We start from the raw sequence: 25,575 nt of genomic DNA on the forward strand, positions 1-25,575 counted from the left end.
AAAAAAATTGTGGTAAAATACATATTAACGTGAATGCACATTTTAACCATTTTAAAGTGTGGCATTCAGTGACACTGAAAACATTTCCAGTGTTGTGCAACTGTAACCATCGTTTATCTGAAGGTAATCTTATTGATGACCTCTATTTTTTTTCATTTTTATTTATTTATTTATTTTTTAAATAATAAATTGTATTTTTATATTCCCCATACATTTGCAACCCCCCCCCATTCTGACCCCAATCCCTCCCCTCCCACCCCATTCCCCAAAAACTGTCTCTGGTTCATAGTTTTTTGTTGATTTGATTTTCACTTTCTTATATTATTCATTTTCCTGGTCCCTTATTTAAGTTCTCTAGATTCCTGCTATGAGTGAGACCATCCGGTATTTTTCTTTTTCTTTCTGGCTTATTTCACTGAGTATGATCCCTTCCAGCGCCAATCATGTTGCTGCAAATTGCATGTGTTTATCTTTTTGAATGCTGAGTAATATTCCATGGTATATATGTACCACATCTTCTTGATCCGGTCATCTATTTTTGGGCATTTGGGCTGTTTCCAAAGCTTAGCTATTGTAAATTGTGCTGCTATAAACATAGGGGTGCAGGTGTTCTTTGGAATTGATGTTTCTGTGTCCTTTGGGTAAATACCTAGGAGTGATTGTTGCTGGATCATATGGAAGCTCTATGTTTAGTAGGTCCAGAAATCTCCACACAGCTCTCCATAGTGGTTGGACCAGTTTGCACTCCCACCAACAGTGCAGAAGAGTTCCTTTTTCTCCACACCCTCGCCAGCATTTGTTGTTGCTAGTTTTTTTAATATGTGCCATTCTCACTGGATAATTTTCTTTGTTGTTGTTGAGTTTCATCACCTCTTTGTAGATTTTTGTGATCAGTCCTTTACCATTAGTGTTGTGTGCAAAAATGTTCTCCCAGTTGGTGGGGTTTCACTTTGTTTTGGTTATTGTCTCTTTTGCTGTGCAGAAACTCTTTAATTTGATGTAGTCCCAGCTGTTTATCTTTGCCTTCACTATCACTGCTTTGAGTGATGTGTCTGTAAAGATTTCTTTGATGTGCATGTCATGTAGTGTTTCGCCTATATTTTCTTCTATGTATTTTATGGTTTCAGGTCTTAAGTCTAGTTCTTTAATCCATTTTAAATTGGTTTGAGTTGGTTTTTGTGCACAGTGTGAGGTAGTGATCAAGCTTCATTCTTTTGCATGTAGCAACCCAGTTTCCCCAGCACCATTTATTGAACAAACTTTCTTTGCTCCAATGCATAGTATTTGCTCCTTTGTCAAATATTATTGACCATAAATCTGTGGGTTTATTTCTGGATTTTCTATTCAATTCCATTGGTCTGTATTTCTGTTCTTGTTCCAATACCATGCAGTTTTGATGATTATGGCTTTTTAGTATAGTTTGAAGTCTGGGAGTGTGATGCCTCCATTCCCTTCTTTTTTCTTCAGGAGAGCTTTGGCTATTCGGGGTTTTTTGTAATTCCATATGAATTTAATCAATAATTGTTCTAATTCTTTGAAGAATGACATTTAGATTTTGATTGGAATAGCACTGAATCTGTATATTGCTTTTGGTAGGATGGCAATTTTAATAATGTTTATTCTTCCAATCCATGAGCAGGGGATGTCTTTCCATTTCTTTGTGTCTTCTTCTATTTCTTTTAACAGTGTTTTATAGTTTTCTTTGTATAGGTCCTTTACCACTTTTGTTAGATTTATTCCCATGTATTTGATTTTTTTTGTTTCGATAATAAAAGGGATGCTTTTTTTTTAATTTCTTCTTCTTCAGATTTATTGTGTATAGGAAGGCTACTGACTTTTGCGTGTTGATTTTGTATCCTGTCACTTTACTGAACTGATTGATGAGTTGAATTAGTTTTTCTGTGGAGTTTTTGGGGTTCTCTATGTATATTATCATATCATCTGCAAATAGTGATAGTTTGACTTCTTCTTTTCCTATTTGGATTCCTTGGATGTCTTTCTCTTGTCTTATTGCTCTGGCTAGGACTTCCAGTATTATATTGAAAAGCAGTGGTGAGAGTGGACATCCTTGTCTTGTTCCAGATCTTAATGGAATTGCTTTCAGCTTTTCACCATTGAGAATGATACTGGCTGTTGACTTGTCATAGATGGCCTTTATGATGTTGAGGTATGTTCCTTGTATCCCAAGAATTTCAAGGGCTTTTATCATGAATGGGTGTTGCACTTTGTCGAAAGCTTTCTCAGCATCTATTGATATTATCATATGGTTTTTATATTTCTTTTTGTTGATGTGTTGGATAACGTCGATTGATTTTCGGATGTTAAACCATCCTTGTGTCCCTGGAATGAATCCTACTTGGTCGTGGTGAATTATCTTATGGATACATTGTTGGATTCTGATAGCTAAAATTTTATTGAGGATTTTTGCATCAGTGTTCATTAGGGAGATTGGCCTGTAGTTTTCCTTTTTTGTGTTGTCCTTATTCGGTTTTGGTATTAGTGTAATGTTGGCTTCATAGAACATGTTTGGTATTGTCCCTTCCTTCTCAATTTTTTGGAAGAGTTTGTGAAGGATAGGCACAAATTTGTCTCTGAATGTTTGGTAGAATTCATTTGTAAATCCATCAGGTCCTGGGCTTTTGTTTTTGGGGAGCTTTTTGATTACCATTTCAATTTTGCTGCTTGTAATTGGTCTATTTAGGTGTTCTTCTTTATCTAGCTTTGGGTGATTGTAGAGTTGTAAGAATTTGTCCATCACCTCCAGATTGTTGAACTTGTTTCCATATAACTGTTCATAGTAGTTACTGATTATTCTTTTGATTTCTGCTGTGTCCGTTGTGATTTCTCCTCTTTCATTTATGATCCTGTTTATTTGTGCTTACTCCCTTTTTTCCTTTGTGAGCCTGGCTAGGGGTTTGTCTATTTTATTGATTTTTTTGAAGAACCAGCTCTTGGTTTCATTGATCTTTTGGATTGTTTTTTTAGTTTCGATTTCATTTATTTCTGCTTTGGTTTTTATTATTTCTTTTCTTCTACTGGTTTTGGGTTTTTTTCTGTTGTTCTTTTTCTAGATCTTTGAGCTTCAAGATTAGGTTGTTTCTTTGAGTTCTTTCTTGTTTCTTGATGTGAGCTTCTATTGCTATATATTTTCCTCTTATTACTGCTTTTGCTGCATCCCATACATTTAGGATATTGGTGTCCTCCTTGTCATTCAATTCAAAGAATTTTTTAATTTCTTCTTTGATCTCCTCATTAGTCCAGTGGTCTTCCAGTAGTGTGGTTTTTTAATCTCCAAGAGGTAGGAGAGTTCCTTGCCTTCTTTTTATGGTTTATTTCTAGTTTGATGCCTTCATGGTAGAAAAGTTGGTTGGTATGATTTCAGTCTTGGTGTATCTGTTGATGTTTGTCTTGTGCCCCAGTATGTGATCGATCCTGGAGAATGATCTATGTGCGCTTGAGAAAACTGTGTACTCCGTTTTTTTGGGGTTTAGTGTTCTATAGATGTCTGTTAAGCCCAAATGCTCTAGGTCCTTATTTAGAGCTTTAGTTTCTTTTCTTATTTTTTGTCTTGTTGATCTATCCATTGTTGATAGTAGTGTGTTGAAGTCTCCCACTACGTATGTGTTTTCTCTGATATCTGTTTTCAGAGATGACAACAGTTGTCTGATATATTTTGGTGCTCATTCGTTTGGTGAGTATATGTTAATGAGTGTTATTTCTTCTTGAAGTATTGTCCCCTTGATCATAATGTAGTGACCGTTGGGGTCTCTTTTTATTTTTTTTGAGTTTGAAATCTGTTTTATCTGATATAAGTATAGCTGTTCCTGCTTTCTTTTTTGGTCCATTTGCTTGTAGGATTGCTTTCCATCCTTTAACTTTGAGTCTATTTTTATCTTTTGTAGCTAAATGTGTTTCCTGGAGACAGCAAAAGGTTGGGTTTTGTTTCTTAATCCAGGCTGCAACTCTGTGTCTTTTTATTGAAGAGTTTAGTCCATTTACATTTAGAGTTAATATTGATATGTTAGCATCTGTATTTGCCATTGTGTTTGTTTTTCCTTTGATTTTATTTATTTATTCTTTTAATAACTTTTTTTTTTGGCCTTCTTTTGTTGTTATTCGTCCCTCTGAGGTCCTGTCTTTAGGACTCCTTGTAGTATTTTTTGGAGTGGGGGTTTAGTCGTAACGATATTCCAGAGTTTCTGTTTGTCTGGGAAGGTCCTTAATCTTTCTTCATAGAGGAAGGAGAGCTTTGCGGGATAGAGTATTCTTGGTTGGCATCTGTTTTCTTGGAGTCTGTTGACTATGTCCCTCCACTGTCTCCTTGCCCGCAGTGTTTCTTCAGAGAAGTCTGATGTCAGCCTGATTGGTTTTCCTTTGAATGTTATCTGTTTCTTCCCTCTTGTCAGCTTCATTATTTTTTCCTTGTCCTGGATTCTTGGGAGCTTTACTATTATGTGTCTTGCTGTATTTTTCCTTTCGTCGTGGAAGTTTGGTGTTCTTCCTGCTTCTTGTATATCAATTTTCAGCTCCTTCTTCACATTTGGGAAGTTCTCTTCAATTATCTCTTTGAATATTTCTCTGTTCCTACATCTTTCTCCTCTCCTTTTGGTATTCCTATAACTCTTATATTTCCTTTCCTCATGGAGTCAGATAGTTCCCAAAGTCTTTCTTCGTTCTTTTTCCTTTGTACATCTCTTTCCTTTCTGTTTTGGTTCTTTTTATTTCTGTGTCTTCAAGAGTACTTATTCATTTTTCCATTTCATCTATTCTGCTTTCATTGCTTTTCCCAGAGTCCTTTAGTTCCTCTATTAATTCTTTGATCTCCTGCATTTCTTTTGCTTCCCTCTTTAGGGACTCAATTTCATTCTTCTGACCATTGTTTTCCCTCTTTAGGGACTCAATTTCCTTCTTCTGATCATTGTTTTCCTTTATGAGTTCTGTCATTTTTTTAATCACGGCAATTTTAAATTCTCTTTCTGGAAGGTTCAGAGTTCTTCCAAGTTACTGTTATTGCATTCTGGGGGGTGGTTTTCTTTTCGTGGTGTGCTTTTTTCCTGAGGAGTTGTTAGGTTCCGTGTGGTTCTTCTACTCCCTACTGTCTGTTTTCTAATTTGTCGTATGCATTGGGACACTGTGTTGCTGGGACTGTCCGGCATCTTGGGTGAGCTTCTCTGCTCCCCTCTGGCTCCTCCAGGAGCCATCTGTTGGATTCAAGCAGTGTTCACTGAAGAAAGGTCCGTGTTCTAAAATGCCGATGTGGGGACACACTCCCCTGTGCACTTGCTCTGCTCCGGTGGTGGGTTCCCGCCCCCCCTCTGGGTTTGGACTGCAGGCCAGAAGGTGCCTGGCATGGGCGAGCTTCCCCTCTCACCTCTGGCTCCTGAGGGAGCCTTCTGCAGGCAGTCTTTACTGAAGAAATGTCCCTGTTCTAAAGTGGCGATGCAAGATGCACTCCCTGCGCATCCGGTCTCAGGCACAGTCTTCTGTGCACCCGGTCTGCCCCGGCCGTGTGTGCCCGCTCCCCCTGTGGGCTCAGACTGCTGGTCTGAATGGACCTGGGGTGGGCTAACTTCCCAGCTGGCCACGCCGCTTTCAAGCTGACTTTTCTGAAGAAAGGTGTTAGTGACTTTTTTTCTGGTCGCTAGGTGGCACCAGAGATCTCTCCTATTGTTCTTGGGGAGCTGCCTTTTTCACCCCGTGGGACAGGGAACAGAGTGGGAATGGTAGGGAAAACCTCAACGGCTTTGGGGTGCTGTGTCTGCCTTGTGCCCCACTGATGTGGAGGACCCACGTCCCGAATTTTGTGCCCTGGGTCTCACTTCCAAAGCCCTCAGTTCCAGGACGCGGGCTGTAGCCCAGTTCAGTGGCTGAAGCAATGGCGCCTTTTGCACCCCGCTCCCGTGTCTGGGCGCCTGGTTCCTGATTACTCAGTGAGGGACTTTCACCTCATTGAGGGCCCCCGCGCATCTCCCCACAAGCCTAGGTCGCAGGCGCGGGGACCTGGGCAGCCGCGATCCCGATTCTCGTTTGCTTTTCCAGCGTGCTGCTTTTCCGCGCATGTTACTCGCAGCGTCTCCTAGCCGCCATGTTGCTCCACCCTCACGCTTATTGATGACCTCTTAAAGGTGATGATTTGCTTCTTTCTTTCTACTTTTAAAATTTGCTCTTTGTCTTTTTTTTTTTTAATAATTTTTTAAAGATTTATTTATTTATTTATACAAGCACTGGGTACAGTCAGAAGTGCGGGAGGGTGAGAGAATTCACCAGAGCCAGAGAGAGGAGCAGGACAGGCAGACGGATGAAATACCCTGCTGAGGAGAGCAGCAGGCAGCAGGAGAGGTCTGCGCACCATGTGGGACCCTCACCGGGCAGCTGGGGATCGAACCGGTGCTGCAGAGGCTATGGGCAGCTTAGCAACCCAGTGCTCAACTGCTGCGCCACCAGGGAGGCCCTGCTCTTTTTCTTTTGAAAGTTTGATTATAATGTATGTTGGTGTGGGTTTCTCTGTACATGTTATTTGACTGGAGTTTGTTGGACTGCTCATATTTCTGCTCACAGTTTCTGCATGCTCACATTTATGTATTTCATCAAAAATTTGAAGGATTCACTAGAATATTATTTCTTCGAATATCATTTGTTACTTGAATTTCTTCAAATATTCTCTATACCCCTTTCTCTCTCCTCCTTCTTGGTTCTCCTCCTCTAATGGTTATTTTGTTTTGTTCATTTGTGTCTCACAGGTTCATTTGGTTCTGTTCACTTTTTTTAAAAAAGATTTATTTATACATAGAAGAACCGGGGTGCAGGCCAGGTGTGCGGGAGAGTGAGAGGATTCACCAGAGTTAAGAGTGGGGAACAGAACAGGCAGATTGACTGAAATACACTGCTTAGGGGAGCATTGGGGGAGGCAGGTGAGGTCTGCTGCACCATGTGGGTATCTCCCCAGCATGCCAAGATCGAACCCGCACTACAGAGGCTGTGGACAGCTTCACAGCGCTGTGCTCAACCGCCTGTGCCACCAGGGATGCCCTGTTTACTATTCTTCAGTCTTTTTTCTTTCTTCTCCTAAGCCTCAAAAGTTATTTATTGTTGATATAAAAATCTGCCTGGTTGTGTGTGTTGGTTTGGTTCTTCGTGACTTTGATGAATTAATTTATTAGATCTGTAGCCTTTTTATTTTGGTGACTCTTTAGAATGTTCTCTGTACATTGGATAACATATGCAAAAATATTTCTGCCTTTTGTTTTTGAGTTCCTGGTCTCTCGCATTAAGTTTCCAGTTTGTTGTAAAATTCTGTTTCTCCTTTCAAATGTATCAGTGTTTGTGGTATATGAGTTGGTTCTCTCTTCTTTAGCCCTTACATATTTATGATTGATCTAGTTCCTTCATGAATTGCCAGTGTATAATGTCTTTCTTTAGCTCATGGAATAGATTTTCACTCACAGTGTACTTTTTTCCTGACATTAGTATAATTGTCCAGTACTCTTTTGGTTACTATTTGCATAGATATGTTTTTTTCATTCTTTTACTTTTCACTTTCTATAACTTTGAGTCCAAAAATATTCTCTTATAGACAGCACATACTTGGATCATATTTTTGTTTGTTATTATCCATTCTGACAATCGCTGTATTTTGATTCCGGTGAGTTTAATCCATTTACATTTAAAGTAATTATTCATATTTAAGTTTTCTAGATTCCTGCTATGAGTGAGACCATCTGGTATTTTTCTTTTTCTTTCTGGCTTATTTCGCTGAGCATGATCCCTTCCAGCGCCATCCATTTTGCTGCAAATTGCGTGTGTTTATCTTTTTTGAATGCTGAATAATGGGACCAGGAAAAAGAATAACTATAAGAAAGAAAATATCAAAATCTACAAACAACTATGAACCAGAGATACTCTATAGGGGGTGGGGGGCAGGGAAAGGAGGGCTTGGGGTCAAAATAAGGGGGTTGTAATATTATGGGGAATATAAAAATAAAATTTAAATAAAAAAAATTATAACTTTTTAAAAAACTCAAAAAAATAAATTAAATACTAGTATTTAAACTAGTATTTAAATTAAAACTAGTATTTAAATTAAAAAAAGTCAGAAAAAGAAAAAAAATTATTCATAAATGCTGACTTCTGCAATTGTGCTATTTCTTTTCTGTATACATTATACCAGTATTGTCCCTAAAATTTTTCATTTGTGCTTTCTTTTCTTTTCAGTTGATTTGTTTGTGCACTGATTTGATTCACTTTTCATTTCCTTTTGTGTACATATTTACATATTGGAGGCTGTCCAGGGGATTACTATTAACTATGAAATTTATAATAATCTAGTTTGAATTGAAAGAACACAATTTCAATTGTACAAAAAGAACTTTACTCCTGACTCAACACTCAGGAGGAGATGCACACCCCAGTCTGGGACATGTAGGACCCAGATCTTCAATGCAGGCCCCTAGCTGCACCCAGGAATTGCATTCTGTGAGCCTCTAGTGGGCTCTGAGACTTGGGACGCTGATTGTGAAGGACCCACTAGACGGGGGACTGCTGTCAGCTACAAGGCATTCATTCTCTATTTTTCATAGCATGATTATATAAGAATTGTGAACAAAGACATCTGTGTTTTATCATAAGTCAGAGAAAGCCAAAACAACCTTGCCTCGCATGCCATGTACTTGAGTTCATACACACCATGTGTGTGAGCCCTTGGGTTTATGGGACATGCCTGTCCTTGTGAGCCTCTGTTGCTAAGTTATGACTGAGGAGACTTCCAAGGATGAAGCACATTTGGGGCGTCCCTCCCAGGTGGTTATCTGCCCTGGTACACGCGAGTTTTCTCAGCGTTTGGGTGAGCCCTTTCCCTTGCCATCGGCAAGTCGCCTCTCGATCATCCTTTTGCAACACATTCCATTCAGTGCTAAGCCACTTGCATTTTGGGAGCAGACTCATGACCCAGCCTGGGCTTTGCAGGGCATTGCTCTACATAAGGGATCTTAAGCAGCCATCTGATAAACAGTGTTGATTCCACGTCCAGTCTCTTACTCCTCAGGAGCAGACATGCACATTAGGCCAGGCCTTGCAGAGACTAGCTCTTCAATGCAGGTCCCCAGCCATACCCAGCAACCCACTCAGAACTCAGACATCAGCACCTGAGAAGAAGATGCACACCCAGCCTGGTCCATGCAGGGGCCAGCGCACTTTAATGTGAGTCCCTAACTGCACCAGAATAGCGCAGTCCACTAAGAACTCGACTACCCTTGCCTCTGGAGCAGATGCATGCTCCAGTCTGAACTGTGTAATGCTTTACTCATAACAGGGATCTCCAGCAAGCCCGGGCCTCCCAACCACCAGAAACAGGCCCAGAGCCACCACGACTGGGTGAAGTAAGGTCACAGAAATTCAGCCTCACAACCCAGTGCCCCCCACCACCCTTTCCAGAGACACCAAAACAAGGCCCAGATATGCTTTTGGGGAAGGCCCTATAAGATCCCAGTAGTTGTAGTCACCATCAAGCAAATGCCTATAACAGTGGGAGAGAAGGACTCATACGCAATAAAATCACGAATTACAGCAGTGCCAAACCAAGCAAAAAATAGGGAGAAAGATGAATACAAATGACACAGCTCTTGTGGGAAGAGTACACCACAGAGAGAAAACAAAACCCTTGAGCCAAACCACAAAGACATAGAAAAGCTTTTTCACCTATCAAACATAGAATTCAAGATGGCCAGGGTTAAGAAAATTCAAGAATTGGGATAATGCAAAAAAAAAAAAATTCAAAAAGATAAGAATGCTATATGAGGAGCACAATAAACAAGCAAGATTGAAACTTAGCCTTTAAAAGAAGATAATAGAGTTGCAGGAGGAAGCAAAAATTTTAGGAGAAAGCCATAGAGATAGAATAAATCAAATGGAAGCATGAATCAGTGATCTCAAAGATGATAAAGGGGTAAGAAGCAAGATAGAAAAAGAGAAACAAAGACACCAGACTGAATAAACACTTCGTGAATTATCTGGCACCATGAGAAAAGTAAATGTAGGAATCATAGGAATCGCAGGAGAAAAGAGAGAGAAGGGAACTGAGGATCTGTTTGGGGAAATAGTGGAGAAGAAATTCCCAAACTTGAAGAAGGGACTGAACATAAAAATAGAAGAAGCACGAAGATCACCAAGCCACCTTGCTAAAAGGAAAACTATAGCAAGATGTAGAATGGTAAAACTCGCAAGAGTCCAAGACTAAGAAAAAATAACATGCTGATGATGTGGAAGAAACAGATAACCTATAAAGGAACACCAATTAGGCTAACATTGTATTTTTCTGAGAACCACTAAGGGCAAGGAGAATGGAATGATATATTCAAATAATTCCAATTGAAAAAAAGCCAACCAAGAGTACTCTACTCTGCAAGATTCTCCTTTTTGTATGAGAGAAAGAGGTAAGGACCATCTCAAACAAAGAAAATCTTAGGGCGTTTGCATCCACTAAACACCCCCTCCCTCCAAAAAATATTAAAAGAAGCATTAGGATCTAAAATGAAGAGAGGAACAAACAAACAATTAAAGAAGAAATCAAAAGAACCACAAGCTCGGGACAAAATGGCAGTGATGGACTTTCACATATCAATAATCACTCTAAACGTTAATGGACTCAACAATATAAAGACACAGAGTACATAGTTGAATCAGGAATCAGAATTAAATTGCTGCTGTTTCCAGGAAACACATACATACCAAGGATAAGCATAGACTTAGAGTAAAGGAACAGAAAACAATCCTGACAACAAATGGCACCCAAAGGAAGGAAGGAAAAGCCATACTTATATTAGACACAATAGACTTCTAGCTTAAAAAAGTAAAAAGAGACAAGGATGTTCATTATATATTGATATAAGGAACCATACCAGAGGAGGACAAATACTCATCAATATGTACTCACTAAACAAAGGAGTGCTAAAATACATCAGACAACTATCAGATCTAAAAACAGGCATCAAAGAAAATACATATATGTTTGGAGATTGCAATACCCCACTCTCACCAAGGGGAAAATCAGTGTGACAGAAAGTAAATAAGGACACATTTGCCCTAAACAAAGAAATAGGCCAGCTGGATCTAATAGACATTTACAGGGTACCTCACACCTACCCCGCCTCCTGAAGTGCCCATGGAACCTTCTCTAGGATTGACCACATGCTGGATCGCAAGTCAAATATCAACAAGTTGATGAAGATAGAAACCATACCAAGTATCTTGTCTGACCGTAAAGGTACTGAGCTACAAATCAACTATAAAAGGAAAACAAGGAAATGTTTACTACATGGAGACTGAACAGTAGACTACTGTATGATCACTGGGTTAATGAGGAAATCAGAATATACCTTGAGACAAATGATAATGAGGGCACAACCTTTCAGAACATACGGAACAGAGAAAAAGCAGTTCTAAGAAAGAAGTATATAGTGATACAGGCCCACATTAAGAAACTAGAAAAAATGCAAACAACCAACCTTGTTTCCTCATCACAAGGAAGTAAAAGCTTGAGAAATGACTTTGTCAATGGTGGCTCAGCCCTGTTTCTGGTGGCCAGGAGGGCAGAGGGTTGCTGAAGATCACTGATGTAGAAGGAGGCCCTATCAGGCCCTGCTATAGAAGGAGGCCCTATGAGCTCTATGGGGTTTGAGTCTGCTCCTTAGGTGCTGATGGTTGAGCATTGTTGGCATTCATTGGGCAGGTGTGGCTGGAGGCCTGCAGTGAAAAGGAGAGCTGGTGCCAATGGGATGAGCCCAAGAAGTTTGCCTTTTCCCCAGTACTTCCTGCCTGCTCTCTGCCACCTTGCAGTACCTATTTCTTGAGCTGCTGGTCCAGGCCATTCAAGCCACATTTCTGCAGCAGAAGAATCACTGCACTCCTGCTACATCACCAGCAACCAGAGCTCTGTGGATCTTCTTGAGACCTTTGTCTTTGATGTTGCCATAACTAAGCTGCCTTGAATCAATACGGTTACTGAAGCTTTCCTTTGAGAATGGAGGAGGAGCCCCAGAAAGACCAGTCAAGAGAACCTCTTCATGGCACAGCCCAGGACTTCAGAGAAGCCTCCCCTCTTCCTGGGTGGTTTGCTGCCTCTAACACCCAAAACTGGCAGTGCTAGAGGAATCAACTACTGATTCAAGAGCCAGAGATCTCGCCACAACCCACCAGCAGCCAAGCTCCAGGAGGGTTTGGAAACTTTCACTTGGGATAACCAGGGGTTGCGAAGCAATGCCAGTAAACAGCAATGTGTGAAAGTGTGTATGAGTTCTTTGCATATCTTGGATATCAGCTCAAGCTGCCCAGAGTGCATGTTTGAGACCATGGAGTTCATATCTCAGCCACAGCTTGCTTGTGGGCACTCCTGAATATTCTTGAAGCCATGTGGAGGCGGGTACTCGCATCTAACAGTTGGTAACAGCTTGATAGTGCTGAGACTTAGCCCCTGTGCCGCCAGGGAGGCACCCCTCCCCATCTAACAGTTGGGTAGCCACCTGTATGTCTTCTTTGAAGAAATGCTCACTTAGCTCTTCTTCCCATTTTTGTTTAGGGTTATTTGTTTTCTTATGGTTGAGTTGCATGTATTCTTTGTATATCTTGGCTATATCTGCCCTTTGTCAAACATGTTATGAGCAAATATTTTCTCCAATCTTTTATCTATATCATTTTATTGGATTATTAATCTTGTTTCATAGAAGCTTTAAAATCTTTTTTGTCTTCTGTAGCTTTGAAAATATCTTCTTTTTTGTATCACTCTCTTATTTATTTCTTGCAACCTTTATTTTTTTTACTGACTTTTTTTTACTTTTTCATCACTGTTTATTTTTAAATAATATTTGCTTCCCCCCACCCCTTCAGGTGTAGTCCCCGTAGGGTTTCCTTCACCAGTGTACCCTTGCACCATCACCACAGTCCCCTCCCTCCTCTGATCCCTCTACCTCCTCGTCCCCTGAAGTATGTCTCTGATTTATAATTGTCTGTTTTTGCTTTGTTGTGTTTTGTACTGTTGTTACTTTTTTATGCTGATGTCTTACTTGGTTCCTGATATAAGTGAAACCATCTGATATTTTTCTTTCTCCTTCTGGCTTATTTCGCTGAGCATTATTCCTTCTAGCTCCATCCTTGTTGCTGTAAATGGCATGAGTTTATCTTTTTTGGATTGCTGAGTAATATTCCATTGTGTATATATGCCACATCTTCTTGATCTAGTCATCTATTTTTGGGCATTTGTGTTGTTTCCAGGTTTTCCCTATTGTACATAGTGCTACAATAAACATAGGCGTACAGGTGTTCTTTTGAATCAATGTTTTTGTGTCCTTTGAGTAGATCCCTAGGAGTGGAATTGCTGGGTCATGTGGTAGCTCCATTTTTTGTAGACTGAGGAACCGCCAGACAGCTTTCCATAGTGGTTGGACCAGTTTGCACTCCCACCAGCAATGTAGGAGAGTTCCTTTTTCTCCACATCCTCATTTGTCATTGCTTGTTTTTTGATATGTGCCATTCTAACTGGTGTAACTGGTATATCTTAATGTGGTTTTGATTTGCATGTCCGTGATTATAAGGGGTGTTGAACAGTTTTTCACATGCTGTTGGCCATTTGCATTTCCTGTTTGGAGAATGTCTTTTAAGTTCTTCTGCCCGTTTATTGACTGGATTGTTTATTTTTGTTGAGTCATGTGAGTTCTTTGTATATCTTTTTGATCAGTCGCTAATCACTTGAATAGAGTGCAAAGATTTTTTTTTTTTCCCAGTCAGTGGGGTGTCTCTCTGTCATGGTTAATGTCTCTTTGGCTGTACAGAAGCTTTTCAGTTTGATGTAATCCCAGGTGTTCATCTTTTCCTTGACTTTCTTTGCTTTGGGTGATGAGTCTTTAAAGATGTTATTGTGATGTATGTTATTTTTTTTGAGTTTGAATTTTTTTATTAATATTTTTTTATATAATTCTTACATCATTTTTCATTTTTGTATGATGTATGCATTTTTATTTTGGTTATATTCCCCATACAATTACACCCCCCCTTATTTTGACCCTAGTCCTTTCTCTCCCCTTCCCTGGCCCCCCCTCCCTTTGCATGGAAATGCAAATCAAAACCACACCCCCCCCCCCGTGGTGTGTCTCTGGTTTATAGTTGCTTGTTGATTTTGATTTTTACTTTGTATTGATTAGTTTTTTTCCTGGTCTCTTATTTAGGTTTTCTAAATCCCTGCTATGAGTGAGACCATCCGGTATTTTTCTTTTTCTTTCTGACTTATTTTGCTGAGCATGATCCCTTCTAGCTCCATCCATTTTGCTGCAAATTGCATGTGTTTATCTTTTTTGAATGCTGAGTAATATTCCATGGTGTATATGTACCACATCTTCTTGACCCAGTCATCTATTTATGGGCATTTGGGTTGTTTCCATAGCTATAGTGTTTTACCTATATTTTCTTTATATATATTATGGTTTCAGGTCTTATGTCCAGTTCTTTTATCCATTTTGAGTTGATTTTTGTACATGGTCAGAGGTAGTGGTCTAGTTTCATTTTTTAAAATGTGGTGGTCCAGTTTTCCCAGCACCATTGATTGAAACTGTCCATGTTCCATTGCATATTTTTTGCTCCTTTGTCAAAGATCAGTTGTCCATATAAGTGTGGTTTTATTTCTGGGCTCTCTATTTCGTTCCCTTGGTCTGTGTGTCTGTTTTTGTTCCAATACTGAACTGTTATGGCTTTGTAGTATAGCTTGAAGTTTGGAAGTGTGATACCACCTTTCTCCTTTGTTTTCATCAGTAGGCTTTGGCTATCTGTGTTTTTTTTTTTTTTTTTTAATGGTTCCATATGTATTTCATCAGTATTTGTTCTATTTCTTTTAAGAATGTCATTGAGATTTTTTATTGGAATAGTGTTGAATCTGTATATTGCTTATGTGGGATGGACATTTTAATAATGTTAATTGTTCCAATCCATGAGGTGGGAATGTCTTTCCATTTCTTTGTGTCTTCTTCTATTTCTTTTAACAGTGTTTCATAATTTTCTTTGTGTAGGTTCTGCACACCTTTTGTTAAGTTTATTCCCAAGTATTTGATTTTTTTTTTTGTTTCAATCATAAAAGGGATGGTTTTCTTGATTTTTTCTTCTTCAGATTGATTGTGTATAGGAAGGCTACTGACTATTGTGTGTTGATTTTGTATCCTGCTACTTTACTAAACTGGTTATTATTTTGAGTCATTTTTCTGTGGAATTTTTAGGGTTCTCTATGTATATTATTATATTATGTGCAAATAGTGATAGTTTTATTTCTTCTTTCCCCATTTGGATTCCTCCTATGTCTTTCTCTTGTCTTGTGCCCTGGGTAGGACCTCCAGTATTATATTGAAGAGCAGTGGTGAGAGAGGACTTAAAGGAAAGACCTTCAGCTTTTCGCCATTGAGAATAATATTGGCAGTGGGTTTGTCATATATGGCTTTTATCATGTTAAGGTATGTTCCTTCTATCCCGAGAATTTCAAGGGCCTTCATCATAAATGGATGTTGGACTTTGTCGAATGCTTTCTCAGCATCTATTGATATGATCATAAGTTTTTTTTTTTTTTTCTCTCTGGGGATGTGTTGGATTACACTGATCGATTTTGTATGTTGAACCATCCTTGTGCCCCTGGGATGAATCCCACTTGATCATGGTGTATTACCCATTTGTTACATTGTTGGATTCTGTTAGGCAAGGGTTTTGTTGAAGATTTTTGTATAATTGTTAGGGGGATTGGCCTGTATTTTTCTTTTTTTGTGCTGTCTTTGTTGGTTTTGGTGTTAGTGTAATGTTGGCTTCGTAGAATGTATTTAGTAGTATTCCTTCTTTTTCAATTTTTTGAAAGAGTTTGTGTAGGATAGGTACTAATTCACTGCTGAACATTTGGTCGAATTCATTTGTGAAGCCAGTTGGACCTGGGCTTTTGCTTTTGGGGAGTGCTTTGATTACTGCCTCAATTTAGCTGCTTGTAATTGGTCTGTTTAGTTGTTCTATTTCTTCTTTGCCCAGCTTTGGATGATTGTATCATTCTAGGAATTTGTCCATGCCTTCTAGGTTGTTGAATTTGTTTGCATATAAGTGTTCATAGTAATCTCTGATTATTCTTTTGATTTCTGCTGAGTCTGTTGTGATTTCTCCTCTTTCATTTATAATCCTATTTATATGTATTTTCTCCCATTTTTTCTCTGTGAGCCTGGCTAGAGGTTTGTCTCTTTTGTTTATTTTTTTCAAAGAACCAACTTTTTGTTTCATTGATCTTTAGGTTGTCTTCTTTTTTGTTTCCAGTTCATTTATTCCTGCTTTGATTTTTATTCTTTCCTTTTTTCTACTCGCTTTAGAGTTTTTTGGTTGTTCTTTTTCTAGCTCTTTGAGATGTGAGATTAGGTTGTTTCTTTGAGTTCTTTCTTGTTTGTTGATGTGAGCCTGTATTGCTATATATTTTCCTCTTGTCACTGCTTTTGCTGTATCCCATACATTCTGAAAAGTGGTGTCCTCCTTGTCACTCAACTCAAAGTATTTTTTTAATTTCTTCTTTGATCTCTTCATTAGTCCAGTGGTCTTCCAGTGGTATGGATTTCAGTCCCCATGAAGTGGGAAGTTGCCTTGTTTTCTTGTCATGATTTATTTCTAGCTTGATGCCTTTATGATCGGAGAAGATAGTTGGAATGATTTTGATCTTCATGTATCTGTTGATATTTGTCTTGTGGCCCAGTATGTGATTGATTCTGGAGAATGATCCATGTGCAAGTTAGAAAATGTTTACTCGGATTGTTTTGGGTACAGTGTCCTATAGATGTCTGTTAAGACCGTGAGTTCTATGTCTTTATTTAGGGCTCTAGTGTCTTTGTTTATTTTTTTTTTTTCTCATTGATCTGTCCATTGGTGAGAGTGGGGTGTTGAAGTCTCCCACTATATATGTATTTTCTTTAATGTCTGTTTTCAGAGCTGATAATTGTCAAATATATTTTGGTGTCCCTTCATTCAGTGAGTATATGCTTATGAGTGTTATATCTTCCTGATGTGTTGTCCCCTTGATCATAATGTAGATAGTGTCCATCTATGTCTCTTTTTACCTTTTTTAATTTGAAATCTATTTCATCTGATATAAGTATGGCTGTTGCTGCCTTCTTTTTTGGTCCATTTGCTTGTAGGATTGTTTTCAAACCTTTTACTTTCAGTCTGTGTTTATCTTTTGTGGTTAAATATGATTCCTGGAGATAGCAGAAGGTTGAATTTTGTTTTTCAATCCAGCCTGCTACTCTGTGTCTTTTTATTGATGAGTTAAATCTATTTACATTTAGAGTTAATAATATTGATATGTTGGCATCTGTATTTGCCACTTTTTGGTCATTTTTGTGATTTTGTTCCTCGCTTTATTCTGTTCTTCTTGTTCATTCCTCTGTTGGTTTTTGCTTTAGGACTTCTTGTAGAATTTTTTGGAGTGGAAGTTTTGTTGTAATGAATTTCTGGAGCTTTTGTTTGTCTTAGAAGGCCCATATTTTTTCTTCATAGAGGAAGGAGTTTTACAGGGTAAAATATTCTTGCTTGGCATTTGTTGTGTTGAAGTTTGCTGAATAAGTTACTCCATTCTCTTCTTGCCCATAATGTTTCTTCAGAGAAATCTGAAGTTAACCTGATTGGTTTTGCCTTATAAGTTATCTGTTTCTTCCTCCTTGACAGTGTCATTATTTTTTCCTTGTCTTGGACTCTTGCAAGCTTTACTATTATGTGTCTTGCTGACGTTTCCTTTTCATTGTGGTAATTGGGGGTTCTTCTCGCTTATTTTATGTCTAGATCCGTCTCCCTTTTCATGCTTGAGAAGTTTTCTTCGATTAAGGCCTTGAATAATTTCTCAGTTCCTTTGTCTCTCTCTTCACCTTCTGAAATGCCTATAACTCTTACATTTCCTCTCTTCATGGAGCCCGATAATTGTCTAATATTATCCTCATACTTCTTCATTTTCACTTCTCTTTTTCTCTTTTGGCTTTTTTATTTCTGTATCTTCGATAGTACTGATCCGTCTTCCTTTCATCGATTCTGTTTTCATTGCTTTTCCCAGAGTTCTTTATCTCCTCTAGTAATCTTTTAGTATCCTGCATTTCTTTTCTTTCCTTTCTTAAGGTCTCAATTTCATTCTTCAGTTCAGTGATTATTTGTCTCAAATCATTTTTTTCCCTTTTCGTTTTCTTTCTGCTTTTTAATCAGGATGATTATTAATTCTCTATCTGATAGGCCGAGAAGTTATTCCATGTCATTGTTGAGCTCTGGTAACTGTATTTCTTCTTGTGGTGTGTCCTTCTCCTGAGAACTTCTTGGTTATTTTTATTTTTTCTTCTCCCTGTTGTTTGCTTTCTAATTAGTTCTATGCATTGGGATGTTGTGCCACTGGTGTTGGCGGGCATCTCTTTGGAGTGCTGCTTTAGGGGTGTCAGAAACTGTTTACCAGACTGAGACCAACACTGGTAGGCCAAAACTCCACCAGGGTGTTGATGCTGTGTTGCTGGGCACTGTCCCTTACAGTTCCCTCCCTCTGTATTTACTCAGTTCCAACAGGGAATCAGCCTGTTGGTGATTTAGTTCTGGGCACGAGGTGGCGCCAGAGACCTGTACTTGCTGACCTGTGCTCTTTCCCAGTGGTTCTCTCCACACAGGGTCTATTGCTTATGCTGGGTGCTGTGTCTTCCCCTTGTTGACTTGGTGCTGTGCCTGCAGCTGAATGGATCCTGCACCCTGAATTCTGCGTCTAGGTCTTAGATCCAGGGCTATCAGATCCAAAATGCTGGGTGTCACCTTGTACAGTGCCCACTCTATGGCTCGTCCCACACCCCCGATCCTGTGCCTGGCTCTCAGTTCCAGAATAGGGTCTTGCTCCACACCTTATTCCCCTCCCTACCCCCATTTGGTTGGCCCACCCTCTCTCAGAGCCTGAGGGTGTTTTTGGGATGCCTGGTTTCCAACTATCAGGATGTTGGTAATTTTGTTCTGGTCGTTAGAGATCTTTCCTAGTGACCTTCCAGGACTGTTTTTTCCTCCCCTGGGTCTGGGGAACAGAATGGGGGTAGCATGGAGCGCCTCAGTGGCGTGGGGGTGCTGTGTGCCCTGCACCTCACCATCGTGGGGATCCCATGCCCCGAATTTCAACCCCGGGTCTCAGTTCCGAAGCCCTCGCATACAGGACGCGGGCTGTAGCCCAGTTCACTGTCTGCAGAAATGGTGCCTTTTGCACCCTGCTCCCATGTCTGGGCGCCTGGTTTCTGATTACTCAGTGGGGACATTCTCCTCAGTGAGGGCCCCCATGTATCTCCCCACAAACCTAGGTCGTGGGCGCAGCACCTGGGCCGCCGATCCACATATGCTTTTCGTGGCCACTGCTTTTCTGCACAAGGTTACTGGCTGGCCTTGTGCTATTTGCAGGTCTGTCAGAAGAGTCCTTGTTTTCCTCCAATGGCGCCCAGAGCCGCTCTCTCACCTCTGTGGCGGTTCCCGCACGGTTCTCCACAGTTCCTGTTCACGGGGTGCAGTGCCTGCAATAGTTCCTTTCCACTCACAGTCCCTTATGATGTATAGTTTGTTCGTGTTGTTGTTTTTTTCTTTCTGTTGGTTGGAGTGTACCTGCGTTATGGGTGGGGGAGGGTAGCAGGGTTCTGAGCTTCCTCTCTTTTCCTCCTGTTTTATGGCAATTTTCCTCTTCGGGTAGTTTGCCAGACTCACCAGTTTATCTTCCGTGTCCTGGTTTTTGCAGGGACCTGCCCCCTTTCTTCCCTATTAGCATTTTTTTTTTAATGGGAGGACTTACCCATAGCATTTCCCCACCACCATGTTGATCCCTTTCACTATTTCCATTCTTAACTACAATTTGAAGAACAGAAGAGGCAAAGACCTTGCTGAAATATGAAGGGAAGATGAAAGTTAGAAATGAAAACCCCCCATGGGAAGCAAACATTTTGAAAACAGTGCCTGATGTGGGCAGTGACTTCATCTTTTTATTAAACGGTTGATGTTTAACTCAAGTTTTCTTTGTCATGAAAAGCTCATTACATATTTCAGCTCACTTCTTCCATGTCTTTCCATCAAGAGACTCCTTTCTGGTCCAATAAGTATGAGTGCAAGGTAGTTTACTGAGATTTCTCTTCCCACCAGGATGAAAGATCTTGATTTTATCCATCCCCATTCGAGTCTTATATATTATTAGTGAGTTTGCATGACATTGGAGCCATGCAAAGAGTCCATTCATAATAATTCAGAAGGCATTGTCACAAATTCTTTCAAATATATGTGCCAGGCCATCAACCAATATTTTCTTTTTTTTTTTTTTTTGATCGGGTATACATTGCTGTGAAGACTGTAAACTGTTCTTGTCTGTGTTATTATTATAGTTTCTTCTTAACAGCAGTAACACTTGTTCATTTTAAAAGTTAGGGAATGTGAAAGTCATCCACATGTCATCCCCCTCAGAAACACATAGCTTGCCCTAAGATGAATAGGAAACTTAGGTGAGATTTATATATACTTGTTAATATCATTTAAACCTTTATTTTGGGGCTTCTCTGGTGTCACAGGGGTTAAAGTCTCAGCACTATCAAGCTATCACTAGCTACTGCAGCATGAGTTCTATCCCTGGCCAGGGAGACCACTTAAGTCAATAATATTCTACTCAGAGTATTCTATTAACTGTATTCTACTCAGAGTGTTGGAAGAAAATCATAGAGTAACAGGAGCGTTGATGATGCCAGGAATACAGTTGATGAATGAAAATCAGCTACATGGAATATTTTTAAATGTTTTAAATTTATTTATTTTCAATCAGGTTAATGTTTGGATACCCCACCACATATTATCAGCATAGCACACCCACTACCACATCACTTGGCGTCCACTACCATAGTCCATTGTGCTTCCTTCCCACTTTGTTCTTTCCCCAGCCTCTCCCCTTTCTGACTGCTTTAGTTCTGTACTCAGCTTTGAATAGTTTTTAAGGTTGTCTTTATCTGACTCTTAGCTACTCTGTATTTCACAAATTAGTTACACCATTCAGTATTTATCTTTCTCCTTCTGACATTTTTCACTTACCATTATCCTTTCCATCCCTGTTGACGCAAATGGCGTGAGTTCATCTTCTTTGATCACTGAGTACTATTCCTTTGTGTATATATATAGCACATTGTTTGATACACTCATCTGTTTGGGGCCATGTAGGTTTTCTCCATAATTTAGCTTATAGTAATTAGTGCCACAGTAAACAGTGGAATGCAAGTTTCCTTTTGAATGAATATATTTAAATATTGGAGGTAGATGCCTAGGAGTGGAATTACTGGGTTGAAAGGCAGATAATATTTTTAATGTTTTGAGATACCTACATGCTGCTTTCCATAGAGGTTGAACCAGTTTGTGTTCTCACCAGCGGTATAGGTGGGTTCCTTTTTCTCACATTCTAGGCAGTATTTGTGTTTTTAATATTTTTTCCTGGTCTTCGCTATGTGAGTCCTTCTCACCGGTATGAACTGTTATCTCATCGTTGTTTTGATTTGTATTTCCCTGAAAATTAGTGATTGTAACATTAATTCATACATCTGTCTGCAGTCTGCTTGTCTTTGAAGAATTGTCTGTTTCGTTCTCCTGCCCATATTTTTGAAGAAGTTGTTTGTTTTGTTTTGTTTTCAGATTTATATGAGTTCTTTGTGGATCTTTGATAGCAGTCCCCTGTCAGATGAATGGTGTGCCAATATCCTCTCCCATTCCTGCTCTTTTAGGATGCCCAGCATAGGGCCAGTGTGTCATTTGGCATGTGATGTTGGATGCAGAGTCAGAAGACAGGTCACTGAAGTAGTGGAGCAGGAGGACAGGGACTAATGTTGCAGCTCTACAAAGGTCTCCACGGGAGAGCGTCTGGGTGAGTGTGACTGACTGGAAGCTGGCTGGGACCTGACTTACATACTCTTCAGGATGCCTGCCATTCAAACCTGATTAGTCTATTTTTGATTGGCAACCATGGGCGCTCCAATAAGATTGGGCAGTTTACCATCCCAGTTATGTGACCGATGTCAGTTGAATTTCCCCAGTGTGTGCAGCCTGACCTGTACTGAGGTTGGGCTTCATAAAGAACACAAGGCGCCAAGGGTGGGGAGGCACCCATCCCACATGTTGGGTGCTAGTTGAGCTCTCGTCAGTCGGTCCATTTTCAATCTGATGCTGGATCTTTTCCCTCTCAAACTGTCTGTTTCAAAACTGAAACTGTACAAGTGTGTCCATCTTGACCGATAATGAACTTGGGCTTCTAAAGTGAACAACATCCGCCTCTTTGGCACTGGTCCAAGGTGAAATGTGATTAGTAACCAAAGGAGCTCTGATCAAACAGATTCATTTTGAATCCTGTGTTGGTATCATGGGCTCTTTTGACAAGACAGATGTCTATCCCAGCAGTTGAGAAGCACCCTCCCCCTCAATAGTATTTAGCAGGGCTTCAATCAGGTCCACTCTCATTGTTCTTGCTGCTATATGACTGCCCTTGGGTTCCCAGGGTGCTGACAGACCATGGAGGTTTCTCCCAGCATCTGTTTGTGCCTGCAGATTTGCTTTGAGCTTAGGTTGGCCCATGATCCACACCCACTCTTCTGTACACCCACTGCAATGCACCCTCCTTCCTGTCCATATAGCACTCGGGTCCTGCTCCCATATGTATGACTTCCGGGGCCCATAGCTTCCCATCCCAGCTACCCATAGCCTCCTCCCTACCATGAATAGCACTGGATGCCAACGGGGACCTATGCCTGCTGGGTCCTTTAAAGGTACATGCTGGAGCAGCAGTGGAGAAGACCACCCATGGTAATTTTATTGCATTATGAGCCCAGTGCCATGGTGTGTGTGTGTGTGTGTGTCTGTCTGCATGTGTGTGCTTGGGTATCTTGTGTTGTGTTAGAAGCATAGGCTTCCACATTATACCTACACTCTATCACCATGACACTGGGCATGTGCCTCCTCCTGATGTGCACTGCTGTTTACTGGTGTTGCTTGGCAACGGTTGGTTCTTCCAACTGAAAGTTCTCCAGCTCTGCGGGAACTTGGCTGTGGTGACCTTCCTGGCCCCTCTAGTAGTGCTTGACTGGTTGGCGATTCTTTCCTAAGTGCCATTGTTGGGTGGTAGAGGCAGCGAAAGTGCAGGGGTAGGGGGGAGCGAGGTCTCTCCAACGTCCTGGGCTTTGCCATGTGGAAGATTTTTCGTTGGTCTCCCCAGGCCACCTGCACTTCACAGAAGATAACCACCGTTACTGGCCCTGTTGTCGACCCTAATATTAAGAGAAGCAGACTTGGGTATGGCAACATCAAAGAAAAAGGTCTCAAGAAGATCCACAGAGCTGCTCTCATTGGCAATGTCTGTGAAGTGGAGGCACTTATTCTGCGGCGTAAAAGGGCCTTGAATGAGATGGACTCGCAACACAGGTACCAGGCACTTGGAGGCCAGCAAGGAGAAGGAGGGAGGTCCTGGGAGAACGCAACCTTTCTGGGATTATCCTGGGGGAGCCTTGGCCTCTTGTCACTGAGAGTGAGCACTGAGCCCTCTTCGCTGGCAAGGGGTCACGGCCCCTGGTACTGGAGGGTCAAGCTCCCAGCTAGCTTGGTGTGCAGCAGACACAGACGGTGGCCGTTTCGGAGCTCATGCCAAATTAGCCCTGTGGAGGGCTTACTGATAAGCGTGAAATGATGTAACTCAGGTCAGTAATGAGAAAAGAATCAAAATGGAGTATGTAGAGCATTTTCCTGCGCATACACACTCTTGTGTCCTCACGTTATGTACTGCAGAAAAGTGCAGGAGATGATAGATTCCCTAGTAGATCAACTCCTAGGCTGACAGTTGTTCAGAAATACCCCAACGCCCATTTTATATCAGTTGCCACCTCCTCACACATGTTCTTTCTGAGGAACCTGAGAAGGAAACTTTGAAGGGGGAAGATGGCTCTGGTTTCTCAAAATGGCAACTGTTGCTAGATTCATCAGTTTTGCAAACCAAATCAAAGTATAAGATCTTGAAATGTTAAGCTACAGTGATGTCCTTTATTTTCTCTAACTCAGAGAAAAACACACCTTCATTTTGCAGATAGTAGTTTTTAAAACAACAAGAATGAGACTAAAATGTCATTTGAAATGACACAGAGTAGCTTTTGGACGTATCAGTCAGTGGCCCACGGATAGTGGTGGAAATAATTAGGGTCCCAGGTCGGATAAGGAACTGAAGTAAATAGGAATGAAATAACCTTTTCCATCCACACAGTTTGTGAGGATGAGCAGCGGTGGCACTTGTTGTTTAGAGTTTCACTTGCTCTTCCCTTTTCTAAGAGGCGATTTGCTGGTAAGTACCCCATCTTAAAAGCTGTGGTTCTCTTACACACCCATCATCTTCATTCTAAAACATCCTTGGCTATTTTTCCTCAGCACTTCTTAGAATATTAACCTGCTAGCAGGTGCTCATGGGATGGATTTTGTAAGACAATTTCCTTGGGCTCATGGGAAGGTGCAGCCTCTTTCTTGTGCCCGGCTCCCCTGCTTGCTCTGCTGATGCTCGGCCTGCCTTGTGATAGCTGATCCCTGGGCTGCTCCTGTGTGCCCTCACTGGGGCCCTGTCATGGATTTTTAATTAAATTATATACATTCGCATATATACAGGTACATATTTTACTTTGTTGCTCATTTTTATACGATTTTTGATTTCTCCTCTCAGATGTGATCCCCATAAATTTCCACCACCAAGTCACCCGTGAACTGTCACCGTAGTCTCTTGATCTCTCGTTCCCATTTGATCCCTCTCCCTCCCCTGCCGTAGGTCTCTGATTTATAGTTTGTCTGCTACTTTTGTCTTTTTTCCCCCATGACCCCCTTCTTTAGTTTTCCCATATTCCTGCTTTAAATGAAACCATCTGATATTTTTCTTTTTCCTTCTGACTAATTTCACTGAGCACCGTCCCTTTTAGCTCCATCCATCTTGCTGCAAAATGGCATGAGTTTGTCTTCCAGTGTTATGTTGAAGAGCAGTGTTGAGAGTGGACATCCTTGTCTTGTTCCAGGTCTTAAAGGAGAGGCTTTCAGCTTTTCATCATTGAGAATGATGTTAGCTGTGGGATTTTGTTGGATAGGATCAGTTAATCTTTGAGCATTTTGTGGAACTCTTTTGTGAATCCATCTGGTCCTGGGCTCTTGTTTTTGGGGAGTGTTTTGATCACTGTTTCAGTTTCATTGTTTGTAATTGGTTTGTTTAGGTTTCCTGTTTCTTCTTTCTCCAGCTTTGGCTGATGTATGATTCTAAGAATTTGTCCATATCTTCCAAGTTGTCAAACTTTTTTGTGTATAACTGTTCATAATAATCTCTGGTTATTGTCTGGCGCTCTACCATGTCTATTATTTTATCATTTATCTTCTTTTATTTGTGATCCTATTTATTTGGGTTTCCTCCCTTTTTTTCCTTTGTGAGCCTGGCTAAAGGTTTGCCTATTTTGTTTATTTTTTCAAAGGTCCGGTTTTGGGTTTCTTTGATATCTTGGACTGTCTTTTTCATTTGTA

The sequence above is a fragment of the Talpa europaea genome, assembly GCF_964194135.1.
Source record: "Talpa europaea genome assembly, chromosome: 14".
Lineage (NCBI taxonomy): Eukaryota > Metazoa > Chordata > Mammalia > Eulipotyphla > Talpidae > Talpa > Talpa europaea.